The sequence below is a fragment of the Anser brachyrhynchus genome (genome assembly GCF_964034855.1).
Source record: "Anser brachyrhynchus genome assembly, chromosome: 4".
Taxonomy (NCBI): Eukaryota; Metazoa; Chordata; class Aves; order Anseriformes; family Anatidae; genus Anser; species Anser brachyrhynchus.
In genome coordinates, this window is record NC_137698.1 from 71,419,064 (window position 1) to 71,436,875 (window position 17,812).

At 42.9% G+C, this 17,812-nt stretch overlaps 1 protein-coding gene and 1 long non-coding RNA gene across 5 annotated transcripts in view; one reads left to right on the forward strand and one right to left on the reverse strand.

Moving 5' to 3' along the window:
- Nucleotides 1-1,728: 1,728 nt before the first annotated feature.
- On the reverse strand, nt 1,729-10,524 carry LOC308194553. The gene is made up of 2 exons (XR_013950659.1): nt 10,386-10,524; nt 1,729-5,799 (listed from the first exon to the last, which is right to left on the reverse strand). It is a non-coding gene; the product is annotated as an uncharacterized lncRNA (long non-coding RNA).
- FAM53A (family with sequence similarity 53 member A) overlaps nt 9,564-17,812 on the forward strand; it is a 70,050-nt gene continuing 61,801 nt past the window's right edge. The window contains exon 1 of one of the 4 annotated variants that reach the window (XM_080590622.1): nt 9,564-9,661. The gene's annotated coding sequence lies outside the window, so the exon portion shown is untranslated. Of the gene's footprint in view, nt 9,662-10,773; nt 10,910-10,940; nt 15,993-17,812 lie in introns of those variants that run through there. The other 3 variants (XM_080590619.1, XM_080590621.1, XM_080590620.1) reach the window with 3 other exon arrangements.

Consider the following 17,812-nt stretch of genomic DNA (forward strand, 5'->3'; position numbering starts at 1 on the left):
GGTTCACAACAGCCCTTTCAGAGTCACGGCCCAAGCATCTACAGCCATGCTAACATTTTATTTCAACAAGTGTTCAGCTCACCTGTATTAATAACTGGGCACCAGCAAGTTCTCGACTGAAAAGAAACTTGAATAATTGATATTCCAGAAGTGGCCCCTATAACAGGGTGTCATCGTGACTCTCGTTTAGCCTCAATCTGTGCAGAGTTTGAATCTTTAAGCCTCCAGCTCCATACGGGTGATATGCTGGGGAACTCCTCGAGCATCGCTCATGCTGTGGAAAGGCTGCATTCTCAGATGGAGGAGCCCTGGAAATCCTTCCCAGAAAAACCTGAACCCAGGCTGATGGTGTTCGGATACAACTACAAAGTGCATCTTTTGGTTCATGAAGCCTTCCGCTGATATGACCTCTAAATAAACCCGCTATAGGCAGTATTCTTCTCTGAGGAAGGAACATCAGGAAAAAAAGCCCACTTTTAGCTTTTACAGTTTAGCAATTTTGTACATCATGATAGGCAATGTATAAAGACAAGATGTGTACAACAATCAGGTCAGATACTTAAATTGTACGTATCCATAATTTATAGGCCCTTGCTAACGCATTATTTAGCCCCATTCACAATCCCGAGCATTTAAAAATTGAATGCAAAGCCCAACACTGGAAAAATGTTGCAGAGAAGATCTGTTTCAAATGTACTCCTAAGTACTGCTAGAGTGCTTTTATGAATAACAGACTGTAGCACTTCCTATTGTTTTATTTTTGTCCTGTTTTAGAGACTTAAGAGTGATGTCATAACAGGGCAAAACTTGTCATGGACACACATTAAAAGCCAAACACCAAGAGAAGACCTTTGATAACAGATATTTAGATGCATACATGGGTAATTCAATAAGGGGAGAAAATGCTGAATTAGAGACATTTTTAGAGTTACTTACACGCACGTCTCAGAAATTCTACCTCTGTTCAGAGAGGCACATACTGAACTGCAATCAAATTACTATGTCCAGCTCTGCAATTTCAATCATTCATCCAATTTATAGGGGTCTTTTTGTCTTGAATTAGGCAAAATGTGAGCCCAACAGGAAATTAAGCAACCAAGCAAAATCAGGAAATTCACTCAAGTGGCTTAGGCAGTGGAATGCCAATGCTATCTTCAAACTAAAACTCCAAAGAGAAGAGGTTGAACTGTAGTCAGATTTATTTTCAAAGTGGCTAATGTGCTTTTAATTTGTACAAGGTTGGTAACCAGGAAAAAAAATGGGCAGAGCCTTACATTGCTGTTGTGAGGTTTGCATTTTTTTTAACGTAAGGCTTTAGCATACAGACATATATACATAGAAATGCACGTCCATATAAATAAAGTTAGTTTTAAAATGCACCACTTGTAAAAAAAATTAAAACATCTATCTTAATTACATAGTTTGAAACACTTGTTATAAATAAAGTACCTGCTGGCTTTAGAACATTAAAAATGAACTGAAACAGGAAACATACACTCTAAAATTGCACTTCTTCTTCCTCAAAGAACATATTTGATGATTGCTCTCTTGGGGGAAGGGAAATTCTTTCAGCTGTTTGGAGTGACCTCTCTGCAGTTTGGATCTGCAGATATGTATGCGGATTTTTTATTTTTTTTTGGCAAGCAAAAATCGTTGGTTTACAGAAAATACCCCCTCTCCCCTCCAGGTCCCTAAAGCAATTTCTTGAACGAAGATTACCATCAGTAATTTATCTATCCAAAGTACCTAGAAGTCTAGTGATGGTCCAGGCCCCTGTTATGCTGGGCACTGTACAACATAGGTTCAATATACAGCCCTTGTCCGAAGAATTGCCAAAATAAAGATGAAGCAAGAGGAGAGTAGTAGGCAGCCCCCAGAGTTCAGGGAAAAGACTACGTGCTAAGTAAGTGTCTTCAGCCTGGTAAACAGGGCCTTCACCCTTCACACCCTTTGTGGGCTTTGTCAAGCTTCTGCAGATCTCAGAGCAAAGCTGGAGATTGTGAGGGGATGTGAGAGGAGATAAATATAACCTCGTGGTTAGAGGGAGTTTCTCCACAGCCTGAAGACTGGCATAGGAGAAAGCCAAGAAGCATGCACCAGTAGTTTAATAAGGAGACAGAGGTTCAGTGGCTGGTCCTTATTATGGATTCTGGTGGTCCTCATTGTATATATTGATATATTTCCATTTGTATATTGATATATTGCAATTTGAAATCACATACAGTTTTTAGTTGTGATTGTACGTATGTATTGCTGCTTAGTTAGCAATGCATTTTGCTGGCTATCAGTTTAAGCTAAATTGTGAGATGCTTCATTATCTTCAAGAGGAAAAACAGGTTCCTCTGTGGTTTCTAGGTTTGGGGCTGAAGGGTCTCAACTGGTTCCTCCTGAATCTGGTATCTGTACTGGAGTTTTCCTGCTCTGTCCTTTCTTTCTTTGTGTAAGGCTTTGTGCATGGCCTTCACCACTCTTGTAACAATCCCGGTTTGATATTAAAATAGTCGCTATAATCAAATCTTCTGTCTTTAGCCAATAGTATAGGAGATGAGGGAGAAATTATTACTCCTCTGTTTTCCTTCTCCCAATCCATAGCCACCAGTGCGTGCCATCCATGCATATTTGTACTCATGGTAACACATTTAAAACCAGTTGGACAGCTTCATCTGAATTTGGTAAAGACTTACAGGCTTCATGATTAAGGTTGTACACAATATATGGAAGCAGCCAACCGAATAGAAGATACCCTACAAGTGTTCCCACTGAAGACAAAGCTACTTCATCAATTCCCACAGTATTAGACGCAGAGAACACAGAAAAAAGCTTGTGAGGCTTTGCACCTACCCCAGCTGCAGAAAAAATTGTCAGGACTTGCACCTTAGTCAGCCTTGAAATACATCCAAAAGACACCAGGTTTCACTAAAACAGACACATTTATTAGGTCAAATATTATCTCCTCCCTTCTTCACAGGCATCCTAGATGGCTCACAACTCGAAACACAGCTTAAGTGGGTGCTTTGAAGTGATGAGGAAACCCCTCTGTCTACAGGACTGATGGATGTCTCTTGGTCCCTCGCACAGGGTTCATTGGGGGTCAGGATGAGATTTCCCTCCCAGACAGGGGAGCAGGAACATGAAGGTTCATTTGTCTTTTTTTATCCCCTTCCTCTACAGCCAACGGCCTGGTTGACCTCCTGAATCATTCAGGCCATCGTAAAAGCCTCAGGCAAAGGTGATCACTCTTGTTTTCTGCTTGTGAAACACAGGTTAGTCTCCTGAGAATTAAAATGCTTCAGTTTAATTGAAACCTTTGGGTTTAATATATGGGTCTATTTGCTAAATGTAAAGGTCTGAGGTGAGTAGAGGTCACACAAGGTGATCATATGGTGCAGTTCATTGTGTCTGGGGCAAAAGCTGCCTGTGCTTTAGTAAGATATATAGAGGTGGAACGGGCTACGTGAGGCTTTGAACGGAAAGACAGAGAATGTGTTTGATATAACAAAACCAAAGACAGTGGAGAGTTAGAAGAAGGTTGGTGTGGCTAAAGGATGTGGCTAGACAACCACTGCAGAAGCATTTTGAATGGATATGAATGAGGTAAGGTTGTATCAGTCAAGTAAAAAAGTCAGAGAAAAGTAAAAGTTCTACTTGAGTCACAATGAGCTCAATCTGACAGTTATGTATTTGGGATGGGATTTCTGAGAGACAGGCTACAATTTTAGTTTGAGCAGAGGAGGCAGGTCTGGGTCTATGAGTAGAAACATAGCATTTGAATTGTCATCTGCAAGGGAAATTATCTAGAAATATAAGATTAAAATAAAGCCCTTCAATACAAGAATATACCTGATGATTAGCATTCACGAATCTATGTGAAGAATTCATGTTTAAAATCTTGCGTATATATCACTCTGCTCAGCTAAATGCATGTGAAAATTCATCCCTAAATCCCTAGTTTGATTTAGTGATTAAAATAGTTCCTTCTTTATTTAACCACAGTAAATTTAGAAATGAGATGAAGTACAGTTACTGTTTTGCAACCACTTTGTTTTCCAGTGAGGTTTCATGTTTGGAAGATCTTTGTTTCCTGGAAACAGGTAAAAGGTATTAAGGCCTGACACAATGCCACTGCCCACTGTACATCTTCTACCACTCCTCAGCAGATTTTGAAGTAGAATAAAAGAAAATCCTATCTATTAAAGTATACACAATTCTTACACTAAGAAAGTAGTTATCCAGGGTGTTAACACAGGACCATGACTTTGTTACTTGTTGCCTTGTTTTCTGGATAAGTAAGAACAGAACCAAGCTAAGTACCAAACCAATGCTCACTACTATCTCCTTCAAAACAAAACAAACAAACAAAAAATAATGACAAACAATCAACTCGTTAAAAATGAGAAAAAGATAAAATGGCTCATACAGAAATTCTGTATTAAGGATGGTGAAATATAACATGCGATATGTTGTGCTTTCAGTAACAATGTTTATTAATCACATTTATTTGCTAGTGATCTGTGTTCCCTGTGCCTTGTGTTGGAAATCACTAGAGAAGTATGCAAGACCTTTGTAAGCCCTGTCTCGACAGAAAAAATGGGAATTTGAGAACAAGCAGCCCTTAATAGCTGCAGCAGGATGTGAGTAACTGATGCACCTTCACCATCTCTTGCTTTGTTCAAAGAGAGACAAGGTGGGAAAAAGTTCTGGGCTGAGAAAAGGCTCCGTCAGGAAGTGAATAAGACATTTTGTAAAGCAGGCAAGTGCAGGGAAGGTCTAGGAAGGAAGTGTCATGTATTGGTGCTCTGCAAAAAGAACAAGGCACTTGGAAATTTATGTAGGAGGGACTAGAAACTTGAGTAGGCAGAAGATGCTTTGGCTGAACTCTTAGCAATTTAGAGTTCTCATGAGTGGGACTGCTCCTAGGGGACTGCAGTGAAAAGCAGAACAATGCTGTATTGGCTCAGTACTTGGAGCTCCATTTGCCCTTTTCGAAATTTTGTGGCTAATTCAGACCCTGAAAAACGGAGTACATCCTGGTCAGATGGCTCAATTTAACAAGAAGCAGGCAACTGTGTAGCTGGAATAGCAGGTAAGGGAGGTGAAAGGCTGGGTGTAGGGAAAGTCAGCTGTGTACAGGGGGCACGGGATGGAGTCACCCTTCCATGAAATCCCATAAAACTTGATCTGGTCATGATTAACTCAACATTTTCAAAATCCGTTTAAGAGTTCACAAGGAACATAATGTCTAGCCAACTTGTAGTGGTATATGAGACCCCTGATTCTAATATCCCAGGATGTCAGCTCTCTGCTTGTTTCAGATTTTGATGCTGAACACTCCCTTGCTTCTCGATTCCAGCTTATTTATTTAGCATTCTTACTGCTTTATCTCATTCATAACAAGCCCTTGAACATAAATAAGGAAAAGTTCCTTATAGAGAAAACTGATCTGTTTGAACAGTCTGAGCAAGGTTAGCATCAAAACCACCAACTGATAATATATAATTAGTGGCAGAACTTCCTCTTGTGCCCAGAACCTGTACTCTCAGCTGTGAAACTGCTAGACAGAGAGAATGGAGAAGTGTAAAAAACATCTTTGATGAGCATCAGCCATGCTGAAACATCTCCTTCAATCACACAGGATATCTTAGCACCTCAGTACCTTTTGCTGTGTCTCCTGTACCTGCTGTACGTCAGACTCTGAAGTCAGTCCACTTCTTGTCTTCACTCCCTTGAGTGAGAAGGTCATGGACTGAGAGATGGAATCCACATTGCCCACTTGCTCCTGAGGGCAACTGCGAAGTGACCCTAAAGGAAAGAGGATCAGTGAAGGATATGGAATGTTTCTGACAGATCTTCATAAATTTGTCTTCTAAAACAGAGGTCCCTCTTCCATTATACACAGTTTATGTAGAAACAGATGAATGACTAACCATGACTACCACAGGAAGAGAAATACCACGACTTGAGTAAATTTGCCTAAGACTTGCAATCAATGTACTTGCAATCAATATCCCAACTCAATTGTGTTGCTTCATTGTAAAAGGACCGCTGTATGTAGTAAATATACAACTTTTGGCTCAGTAATGCTGTGCCAAGTACAAATTGATTAGTGTACAAAGTACCTTTCAACCAATTTGAAATAGGGCGTTGGAAATGTTCATCTTAACCTTATGAGCAGCTCTGAACTTTAGAGTGTCAGAACATTTTTGTACTATCTTTAAAACAATAACGAGATCAAAGAGTTGCTAGGCTTCTTATCTACAGCTAGTAACAAAAATTAAAAAGAAAAAAAAGAACTGAGCCGCATAGTTTCCTCCATTTCCCTTCTTCATACTAGGTGGTAATTTGCCTAGATAGACAAGTTTACTACCACACACGGCGCGTTAAGGTCTACTTATTTTCACAGGAGAGGTAAAGCCAATGTGCCACACATGCGTATCCACCATATTCTGACCAAGGAAGGAAGAACTTTTCTTTCCCAAATAACTGCGCCTATATGTCTTGAGATGGGATTTAAGAACTGCTAATTCCTTTATGTATATGTTATTCCTATTTGTATATATAGGTCACGATTGACCAAATTCAACCTCTTATCTGTATGTGTGCTGAAGACTTGTATACACATAATTACTCCAGTATTTTGGGTTCCCCAGAACGCTTTCTTAGAACAACCATGCCATGCATCTGCTCCCCTAGATGAAAACTTTCTCCCAAGGGTCATTCTGATGGTCTCGTTACACCTATTTTGGCCGGTGCTTTATTGTAAAGACATCTTTGTGTCACTACCTCTTTAGGTGGTTTTGTTGTTGTTGTTGTGTGGTTGTGGTTTTTAAATTTAGAAACCTGTCTACATTCATGTCTCACTGCTTTGTTGGAAACAGATGGCCCTTCCTAGAGACCACAGTTGAGTGAACAGACATCAACCACTTTAACATGTGGTAGCATGTTTGTAATTAGATATTTTGAAGTGCTAGACAATTACTATCAAACCTTGTCATGAGGGAAATTTAGGTTTGTGTTTACCAAAATCTGAATTATAACCTGGATCCCTGCCAGAGCTTTACTCCTGGGTATAAAAGAAGACTGTGGTTTAACACTGAAAGATACTGATTAAAGCTGCCACCTGCCCTGTCTCAGATAAGATCTTTCACTCCTGTGTCCCTCATAGTCCCCTCGTCTTTGTTGACCCTTGTAGTTGTATGTGATTTGCCCATGAGGTAAATTTTGAGATGCAGCCAACTGATCAGAGGAAATACCACCTCTGTACCATGACCAGCTTAGGGCTCAGCTTCCCACCCGTTTGAGGACTACAGGGTTGAAAGCAGCTCCACCCCAAAAGAACAGAGTATAAGCCATTGTCAGAATGGAAAAAAAATCTGATAAAGTTGGAGAAAAGAATGGAGGGTGATAAAAGGAATCAAGGGAGAAATTACAGGGGAGCATTACAGGAGAAGACCAGAGTTATCTAGTCCATAAGGTAATTTAATTACTGTGAGGTTCTTACATTGGTTGGAAGTCTCTAGCTTGTGGAAATTGAGAGCTCACTGCTGGGGGAATGCAGCTGTAAACCCTTTCACATGCCTCCCCCACGGCCACAGGGATGGTTCTAAGTAAACTGCTGCAATCAAGAAGCAGTTGAGTTTCAGAAGTATGAAGTTCCCTCTAGTTTTACATTACTTACAGTGGAAATAGTGCGGGAGGCTGGAGAAAAGAAATTGTGGCTTAACTAAGAGCAACTATGAAAATGGTTAAACGCATAGGTAAGGGAAAACCAACTTAAAAAGCTCTCACTGTTAAACTCCGGTGAAACACTTGGTTATAATGGTTGTGAAAGATAAAATTATGATGATTTTTTTTAAACTAAACTGTTAATTCTAAGTTTGGATAAGGATTTAGCAATGAAATACTTCAGGGATAATTTGTTTTCAATGGGGAATTCTGTGTACAGAAACAAAACTGATTACAGAATGGAGCCAAATCCCTGCCAAAGATATGGATAGGATGATGAAACAGATGAACTACAATTTCCCATGTACCAGAATTCACAACAAGGCCAGAAGCAAAATGAGCACAACCAGAAAGTATTTTAAGAACTAGGACTGAACGATGGGAAAAAAGCTGTGTACCTTTAATCGCTTGCAAGATCTTTCTAAAGAGAGATAGATGTTGATCTTCCAGAGAACTAGTTCACTAAATTAAATATTTAGTGTATAATTTGTGAAAGGTACTTTGGTAAACCATCCAAAACTATTTCAGCCTAAGGTTTATCAAAATAAATACGCAAACATTTCAAGAAAATGGGTACTTTAGGGGTTACATGGGGTGTCAAAAATGTATGATAGTGACAAAAAGCAAGCAGAAAAAAATGGCAATACTGTTTGAAATAAGATTAGTTTTAAGGTATTGGTCTTCTAGGGTTAAAATTTGAAAGCCTGGAAGATAGCCAAGCTAAAATAAGGATGTCCCAGTTACAGTTTTGATTTGTACTCTGCTTTGCTAAACTCAAGATACCTACTGTTGCATGGTCTTGTAATTCATCAAAATCTTACAGGATAACGAGGTGAACTGAGAAACTTCTGGGTTAAAGGAAAGGTGTGGAAGCAAAGTGTAACATGCAAAAATTCAAGGACAGGTTGTGGAAGGCTGAAATAACAGATGCTTGTTAAAGGGATGCAAAGAGCTTGTTAATGGTTACCAAATGCCTGTAACGCAGCGGCGTTAGGCCTGTAGGCAACAGTAAATCAGGGCTTGGTTTCTCACAGCGCTGGGGATTATGCACCACATAAAGCAGTCCCTGCCCTGACAAGTGTACAACGCAATTGTTGTCCAAACACATTCCGCTTCCTCGCTGCGCCTGACTCACGGCTGCTTCTGAAAAACTCCCATAGGAATATTTTTTTTTTTTTGCAGAATAACGTGATTTATTTTTTTTTTAGCCTCCATTTTGAGAGACGAGAGAACATGGCACCCCTCCCGACCCCCCGCGGGACGTGCACCTGAAGCACCCCAGCGGGCTGCCCGCCTGACGGGGGCAGGCAGAGGGCGGTGTAACCCCACGTTACACAGCACTACGGCCGGGAAGGACCCGAAATAGGAGCGGGGGGAGCCTCATGGTGCCCGTCCCGCTCCCTCCGTGCCCGCCCAGGCCCGGGTGCGCCCCCCCGGGGCCGCCTCAGGAGCCGCCCCCCGCCAGCCCGGGCCCGGCCCCGCCACCATGACGGGACCGGCGATGCCCGCCCCGCCCCTCGCTATCGCGCATGCGCAGAAGCGGCGGCTAGGCTTCGCTGCGCCACGCGCGCCCTCCTTGCGCCTCCATCCGGGGCCGCGATGACGTAATGGGTGTCCCCCCTCCTCAACCGCTCAGCCAATGAGAGAAGGGAGCCGCGCCGCCGCAATGCCTCCTGGGGGCTGTAGTCCGCCTCCGTACTCCCCGCCTCGCTCCTGCAGCGCGGACCGTGCGCTCGTTACGGGCCCCCCGCCCCCTTTGTGGGCGGGGCCGCCTCGCCTCACCGCCCTATGGCAGGGCGGGTGAAAGGTCCGCGGGCGGGCGCGGCAACCAATGGGAGCGGGCGGGCGGCGGGAGGGGGCGGGGCCGGCTGTGTTTTGTTCAATTGCCATTGAGGAGCTCGGGCCAGAGGCGCAGGGGAGGCGGCGCGGTCGGGCGCAGGTACCGGCTGCAGGGGGGAACAGGAGCGGGGTGGGGGGGGGAGGGCCCGGGGGTGCAGCCCCCGGCGGCCGTTAACGATCGCAGCCGGCCGTTAACGGCCGTTGGGATAACGGCTGGGGGCTGTCCGGGGCTTGGGGGGGGCCGGGCGGCGAGGCCTCGGCTGCTTCATGGTGTTGGGGGGGGGTGGTAGAAAGGCAAGAAATAAAAAAAAAAATAATTAAAAAATTAATTAAGGGATTAATGTGGCAGTGCAGGGCTCCTTTGTGGTGGGGGTGCGGATCCCTTGCCGCCCGCTCCTTGCGGCTCTGGGTGTCCCCGCACCCCAACCATCACGGATACCCCCCCCCCAGCGCTGTGATCCTCTATTTGTGGCCTCGAAGATTAAAAAAAAATAAACTAATACCTGAGATCTGCTGCTAAATAGCGTCTTTGTGCCATGCCAGCCCTTGCCCGGGCAGCAGCGCGGCTTTGTTCGGGCAGTTGGGCTCCAGCAACGGCCCCATTGCCTGCACGGCCCGCAGTAAGGCCTGAATTTAACCGATTTGGGGGAAATTATGGCTTTTATGGGAGGAGATCCCCCAAGGTGCGGTGAAGCGGAGGGGCTGGGTGCAGCTGACCCCCGGCACCCCGTAGCATCACCCTTGTGGCAGGGCTCTGTGGGCTGAGCCCTTTCCCTGCAGGCAAACCACGCACCCCTCACGGCTACCCCAAAAGCAGCCCTTACCGAAACCCCTCTGTGTAACAGCACCCCAACTTTCGGGTTCCTCACGCGAGCCTGAATCAGCCCCGATAAGGCACCGACTTCCAACGCCAAGGCCCGGGGATGAGCTGAGCCAGCTGGTCACGTCTGTTTTCTGGTCCGCTGTGCTTACATTAAAATTAGAACAGTTATTGCAGCCCTCGCTGCCGTGTTGCCTCCGATTCGGGCTGCTAGAGAAATGTTTCCATCAGAGGCTTTTTTGGCAAGGAGCAGGAAGTTTCTGTATGTTGTGGCAAGCTGAAGTATTTCTTCTGCGGGTTTTAATTGTGAATAGGCTGCTCGCTTTGAGACAGGGTTATGAAATCTGGAGGGCAGCGTTTCCTGAAAGGCAAAAAAAAAAAAAAAAACTTTCCTATCGCGGTGCGTGACTTGAGATCTGCTTTTATTGGAGGTGCAATGAATATAATCAGGACAGGAGAGCTTGCGTCTGTACAGTTATTGGGCTCCTGAGAACGCCTGGCAGATAACTCCACTGAGGCAGGAGATTGGTATGTATAGGGAGCTAAAATACGTTCCAGGTAGTTTTACGTGAGGTGGTTTCCATATGGCTAGCGAGGAATTCCTAACCAAAAAATCAGTTTGTTATCCATTTATGCTGAATTTCGGGGAAATGCTATCAGTCCAGTATTTTTAATCTTCTCTCATTTCTGTCAATAACAAGATTCTGCTCTTCACACGGAAGTGTGAGCTGGCTGTTAGATGTAAACTTAAAATACTGATCTGTAGGATCCCCCTAATGATATCCTGAGAGGATATCTTGTGCTGGGGTAATCTGTCTGTCCTCTAGCGGCCTGTATCTGCCAGTGTGTAACCCGTAGTTATTGTCTCTTAAGTGGAAGAATTAAAGCTGATTAAATAATTATATGGGGATATTTTAGATTTGGGGTAGTTAAACTTCCCTGTTTTCTCTTGAAAGCTGTTTTGGGCAGGCTACTGTGATTGGGAAGGACAAGGAGGCTGGAAGAAGAACTGTGTGTATTTGCAACATTTGAGTTAGCTTTTGGAAGCTTAGTGTATGGCATAAAACCAAATTTATGAAAATACGGTGGGCAAATAAACTGAGAGCTTAACTTTGAGAGATTTTTCAATATATTGCACTGGCTGTTTTATTTTGGGTTGTTTTATTTTGCTGTGTAGGATTTATACTTTCCTGTAGGAATTCCTTGGGAGTCTGGTAACCATTATTGTAGCTCCCTCTTTTAGTTCCTTGCCCTTTTCCCTTCCCTCTTCTTTCTCCCCCTTCCTCTATTGCCTCCCCCCAATCTACATTCCTTTGTGCTAGCAGTGATGATGGCAGTTCTAGTCACCTCCTGTGGTTTGATAGATTATTCCCTTTAGAAGCATGTGTACTTAAAACTTTCCAAACATGATTCTTTTTTTTTGCCCCTACACTTTTTTGTTACTGGCTTTGAGTTTTTGTTTTAAGAATTTGTCCTTTCTCGTTTTGCTTCGAGCTTTCTTAAATAGCAGTAAGAAGCCTTATTAAACCTTTAAGGGAAAGTATTAGTATTTATGTTGTGGTTTTCATTTCTTCTTGCATAGTTTGGAGGTGGTAATATACACAGCAGTTTTGCCTCTTGGCAATGGTGAGTTTCCTTCTTGTCTGCAAGCATACAGGTTGAGCTTTTCTTAGGAAAAATCTTTGCTTGCTTGAAACTTTTATTTCTGTAGAATAAACTCATTGGGCTATTTTTAGGTTACATTCTTGAGATCTCTAGTTAATGTAAGAATTATCTTGGAGCTAAAATGTTCATAGGACCTAGTCTTTAGTCTTGTACAATCCACAGAAATTTATAAATTTTTATTTAAGTTTATATTTTGGTAGAAAACTTAAGAAATTCCTGTTTGGTACAGGAGTAGCTGTAACTCTTATTCTAGGTTATGTGAGTAATAGAAGCCTGCTGGGAGGTGGCAACCCCAAAGCTGTGAAGGGCTTTAGGAACACTCCTGAAGGAGTGAATGGTAGGTAGCCTTCTCCTTGTTAATTTTGGAGAGGAAATTCAAGGCTGGGAAATCAGCTGCCTGAGGTCAGTGTAGTGTACTGGCTGATGGCTTCCTGGCAGGTAAGTTGTTTGAATCGATTGACTGCATGCCTGAGAGGTAGCCATTGACAACTTTGCTTTAGATGTGGCTAACAAGATCCGTGCCATCAGTGAAATACTGCAGTCCAGAGAGGAAGAGAGTCTGTAAAACCAGTCAATTTTTCAGAAAATGGCTTTCTTTAAGGAGTTTCTGCTGCTCTCAAAAGGGAGGTATGTTTTAAGTCTAGAACTGTTACAGTTTTTTCTGTGATGATATGGCTGGATACTGCAGTACTCTGCAAGTGTAGAAAAACCTGAAATCAAGGTAATTGTCATCTCTTTAATACTGCCTTTATTTTACTACTTGTACTGTTTTTTTGTGTTTCAGTCATTTTGGGAAAATGATGTCATCGACAAGCTGGCAAGAAACTCCTGACTTAACGCTTTGTAGTGGGCAGAAATGCCTTCTGAAGGCCCTGCTTCTGCTAATTTTTAGGTTGGGGTGAGGTGGTAGGCCGGGTTGTTGCTACATATGTGATCTGGGTTACGGCCGTTGGTTTACTGGCAGCAATATTCCTTTATGCAAACAGTTCACAATCGTGCTTTAGAATGCATAAAGTCTTTAAGTTACTTTACATAAGGAAAACTTACTGAATTATAAAAAATACATATAATTGGCTTTCTGCTGTTAGTACTTGGTTATATTTTATTGAAATGCAGGCCATCACTTACGCTACGCTTGTTGATGTTAGCGGTAAGATCAAGGGTCCTGATGACTTAATGCTAGCATCGTTGCTCTGAATTTGGTATGACAGCACTGGTTGAAGTTCCCATGAAAATTAACCTCTTGTATTTAAGTGCAGGGAAGAATACTTTCAATGATGCATCAGATTGCAGGCCTAGAGCTCTGGAGGCACTCAGAGACCCTCGCCCGGTGCCAGCGATGGTAATCGCCCTTTGGCGTGTGTAGGTGTGTCTGCAGATGGAGCTAGGAGTGTGAAATCAAACAGTATTTTGCCTGGAGCTGTCATTAGAAGTGTCATTTGCAAAACTGTCTCTGTATAGGCAGAAACGCGTGTCGTTGTGGGAAAGGCATCTGAGATGGAAGAAAGCTGTTCCTGCATTTGCTGAGCTTTAAAATTGGAACCCAGCTGCTACAGGAAAGGGTTGATGAAATAACTGCAGCAGCACTGTCTATACCTTTACTTTTGTGCTGGGATCTGCAATGCAGGAAGGCAGAATCTGGATTCCTCTTTTTCTGAATAATCCCTGTTTCCCTTTAATAGCCCCCAGCCGGCCCAGGCAGTTGGCTTGCATTTGTTAATGCATTTAAGACTTATGGGTTTATGAAAGATCAGTTGTAATTTGGCAATTTCTATTTAAAAGCTAAGGTGAGTTATCTTTAAAAACAAACTAGCACCTCTACTGTCCTAAGGAGACCTTGTACAACAAGGCTGTGGCTCCTTTCTACTGTCACCTCCCCTTGAGCCATGAATAGGAATAATAGGAACTTCTGTTGGTGTTATATTAACTTTAGGTCTGTAATTTGCATCTCAAATAACACTGAACAGCTTTAATGCCTTTGAGGGGTTTGGGAGGTTTTTTTAATTTGTATGGTAAATGTGTTTTTTAACTTAATTGAGCAGTTCAAATTATTATTACAGCATGTTTAACTTTTCTCCGTGCAGCTTATGTTGAGGTAAATGGCACTAAATCCTTGATTTCAGTACTCTGTGCGTATATTACTTTTTGCCTTAATTGTGGCTTTAGACTTTGTAGTAGTAAAGTACTCCTATCTTGGTCACATTTCGTATGGTTACTAGTGGATACTTCGTGATGTTTGGGTTCTTTATTCCACCCATCAAAGTCTTGCTTATAGGGCAAATTCTTGTTTTAAAGGCCACTGCTTCCTTTAACTCCCCGTTTTCCCACTGACAAATGCACTTGCCGTTCTTTGAGGCTTCTGTTGGTGTGACCTATTTTGTTTTTAGAGGGATGAAAACTTCACGTATTTAAGGAAGAAGCAAAAAGCCCGCATGTCATTTCTCTATCAAACCCTGTTGCTGTATCGACTCCTAGAACCCAGAAGTCACGTGCAGGATGTGAAGAAGGCTGGTTTGTTTGCTTGGGGTCTGTGGTGCGATGCAGAACATGAATCAAACCCCAAGCTGTTGAAACATGCTTGAGGCCGGATGGCTCTGGATCTGCAGGGTGCTGTCTCTGGCAGCTCAGTGTTCTGTATTCAACACAAAGATGGCCACTGAGGTTGCAGGTGATTTCCATATCATGGTGTGAAGCAGCTTTGCTGTCATAGCGTAGGAGACATCTGTTCTGTGTGCTGTTTGAGGGTGTGGTTTGTTTTGAAGGGATGTATTTAGGTACCTAGGATTGGTGTGTGTGCCAGTAGTTTTTTGATAAACTGATATTTAGAATTTTGAAATCCTATTTCATTTAAAAATGAAGTAATAACCTCTTTGCTTATCCCATACTAATAGTAGTGGCAAATAATCATTCATTATGTCCTGTCTGTAATTGAGCATAGTGGTGTGTAAGCATGCTCTAAGACTGCTGCTGTGCTCCACAGCATAATTTGATACAATATTTAGTGAGGAGGAGAGAGGAGTAATGAAAACATTGAATAACTGCTGCCTTAATTAGCTAAAACATGGCACATATCTCTTCTAGTGGGGAGGGGGAAGAGCGTGGGTACCCAAAACTTAATCTTTGCATTTTTAAAAAGTGATTTGAAGTAAATCTTGATGAATTTGATACATGTGGGTATCTTGGGGAGGCTAAACTGAAGTGTTGGGGTTTGCTCTAAGGAGGGGCTGTTGAAAGGCAGAGTTACTGGTTAGAAGATACTGCTGTGAATTTTAAGGTTAGGCTGTTCACTTCTCAGTATGTGTGGTAGTCCACTGAAGCTCAGCTATGTGTCCTTGCTTACTGTATCTTCTGCTAGCACTACATCCTGACCAGGGCTGTCTGCTCCAGTATTTGAGTAAGAAATTTCTGAAGCCTTGGAGGGCAAGGTGGACTGTTGCTGCTCTCATGTTTCACAAGTCTGTTCAGAAGCATGGCATTTAAGCAAATCAGATCAGTACCTGGAGAACTATTTGTACACTGCAACTATTACAGAGAAGGAAAAAACATAGTATTTTGTCTAACTGTTGTGTGCTTCTTAGGTGTCCTGTTTGTGCTTAGGCACTCAGTTCGTTTTTTCCCCAGTTTCATTTTTCCCCAGTTTCTCAGCTTTGATTTTCGCAGTTGAAATGCGAGCGTGTAACTTATTTCAGGCACAGACTTCCTCTCTGACTGGCTGTAACTAATGCCCCCTGTATCAGCTCCATGTCTGCAAGATTTTGGATCTGTTTTTATTTTGGAGTACTTGGTTTGCATGCAGCATTTTCCATAGGCAGGAAGCTGTAACCAGGCCCAAGGCTGCCGCTGCAGTGGAAGGTGTGTGTGTGTGTGCTCTGTGAGGATGCTTTGTGACACCACATCAATGGAAGCTCTTACATCACCGAAGTGCTGGTTCTAGGTTGTCAGCAGGGTAAGTACACATCGTCCTGGAGACATCTGATTCTGGATTCTGTTGGCCAGAGCAGAAAATACCAGCAGGATACTAAAATGTTGACAAAACTCTCATACTGCTGTGGGAGATAACTGGACTTGATCTATTTCTGCATGAGGAAGGTATAAGGCAGGCGTGACTGTTCTGTTGTACACTATATTTCACCTGGACAAGCAAATTAAATTTCTAATGGAGTCTTAATTTGAAAAATCAAAAGACTGACTTCTAGCCCATTCCAAATAAAACTCACCTGTTGGATGATAGCAAACACATAGTAGCTTGAAATTGAGGTAGCCCCAAAAGGGCTGAAAAGGATGTGGGCTGGTTGTGAGTCTACTGCCCTGTGACAGGATTATGCATCTAATGTGATTCAGAAGAGAAGTTTAGCTCTACTTTCTCTCCAGTTCAGCATTTTGCTGTTCTTGGCATTAAAGCTTCTTTTGAATATGGAATTCGACATCTTCATCACTGCAGCTCAAGCTTACTGCCTAATACCCTGGGCATATTATTTTCCGCGTAGTAATTCTTTAAATATATTTGAACTGTTTTTTGTCGTGTTCCTGTTCCCTTGTGTGTTGTCTCCCTTCACTCCCTGCAGCCTTGTGATGCTGTTGACCTAAGTAAGGCCAGTGTCTTCACTTCTTCCCGAGAGGTCACGTTGTTTTCAGCTCTAATCGTTCTTGTTCTTTTCTAAGCACCCAAGTTAGCTCACACTGGTCTTCAAGCGTGGTGCTCAAAGCCCAACTTTGTACTCCAGCTGAGGCTTTCCTGTGCTGCGCGGAGTAAAAAGACTGTTTCATATGCCCTGGAGCTGGCATGCTTGTCTATGCATCCCCATGCGTTTGACTTCATTACAACAGCCCAGCATTGTTTCAAGGTCAGCTTGTTGATCCAGCATAGCCAACAGCTTCCTTCTGAGGAACTCAACTCGCTGTTGCCTCGGTTGGTTGGGTAATGCTGCCTGAGCATATCTTCCATAATTGTACCTGATATCTTCCAGAACACTTTTCCAGTGCGTCAGTTGTGCAGAATTGTAATTGCCTTGCTGTTCTTCTACCCTTCTCCTATTGTCCCAAGCCCGCTCTTTCTCACCATTTGTTGTTGGCAATGAAATCAGTGAGTTGAACTGGACACGTGCTTGGTGTGTTCTCCCATGTACCACTGGTAAGTGCTCTCTGAGCGTGGTTATCCAACAAGGCTGCTCTCACCGTGCAGCCTTTACTTGCTTGCCAGCATCAGAGCTCATTGAACTGAAGTGTCCCAGTAAGCCCCGTTACTGGGATGTCATAGCGCTTATAACAGGTTGCCTGCACCCCTTCCCCTGGGGATCTACTGAAATCTGGGGGGCTGGAGACCAGTCACGTGAATTTAACTCTTTATTTTGAAGGCACACATGGGATGAAGGGAAGCTTCTGAAACTGATGTCCAAAATTGTTTTTATTTTTTAAAAAGTGATTTGTTGGTGTCTGGGCTCAAATCTATCACACACCAGCCTAATTCCGGTATCTTGCAAATAATTTCAGGTATTGTGGAGTCACTCTGAAATCATCTGTAGTTACAGTTGTTTTAAGCTTTCCATTCTTAAGCTGAATTCCTCTTGTATCACAAGCTAAGCATTGAAGAATAAACCCCGCTACTTGGGGCTAACTTTTTAAGGTACTTTTCTTGGATTAAGTATTTGCTGACTTCTCTGTGGGTGTAACTTTCTTTTTTTCAAATCTTAGCTTTCATGACATCTCTCCTGCCTCACTGAATTCTAATTTGATTGATGTAGGGAGTCTTGCACTTCATAGAGGTGG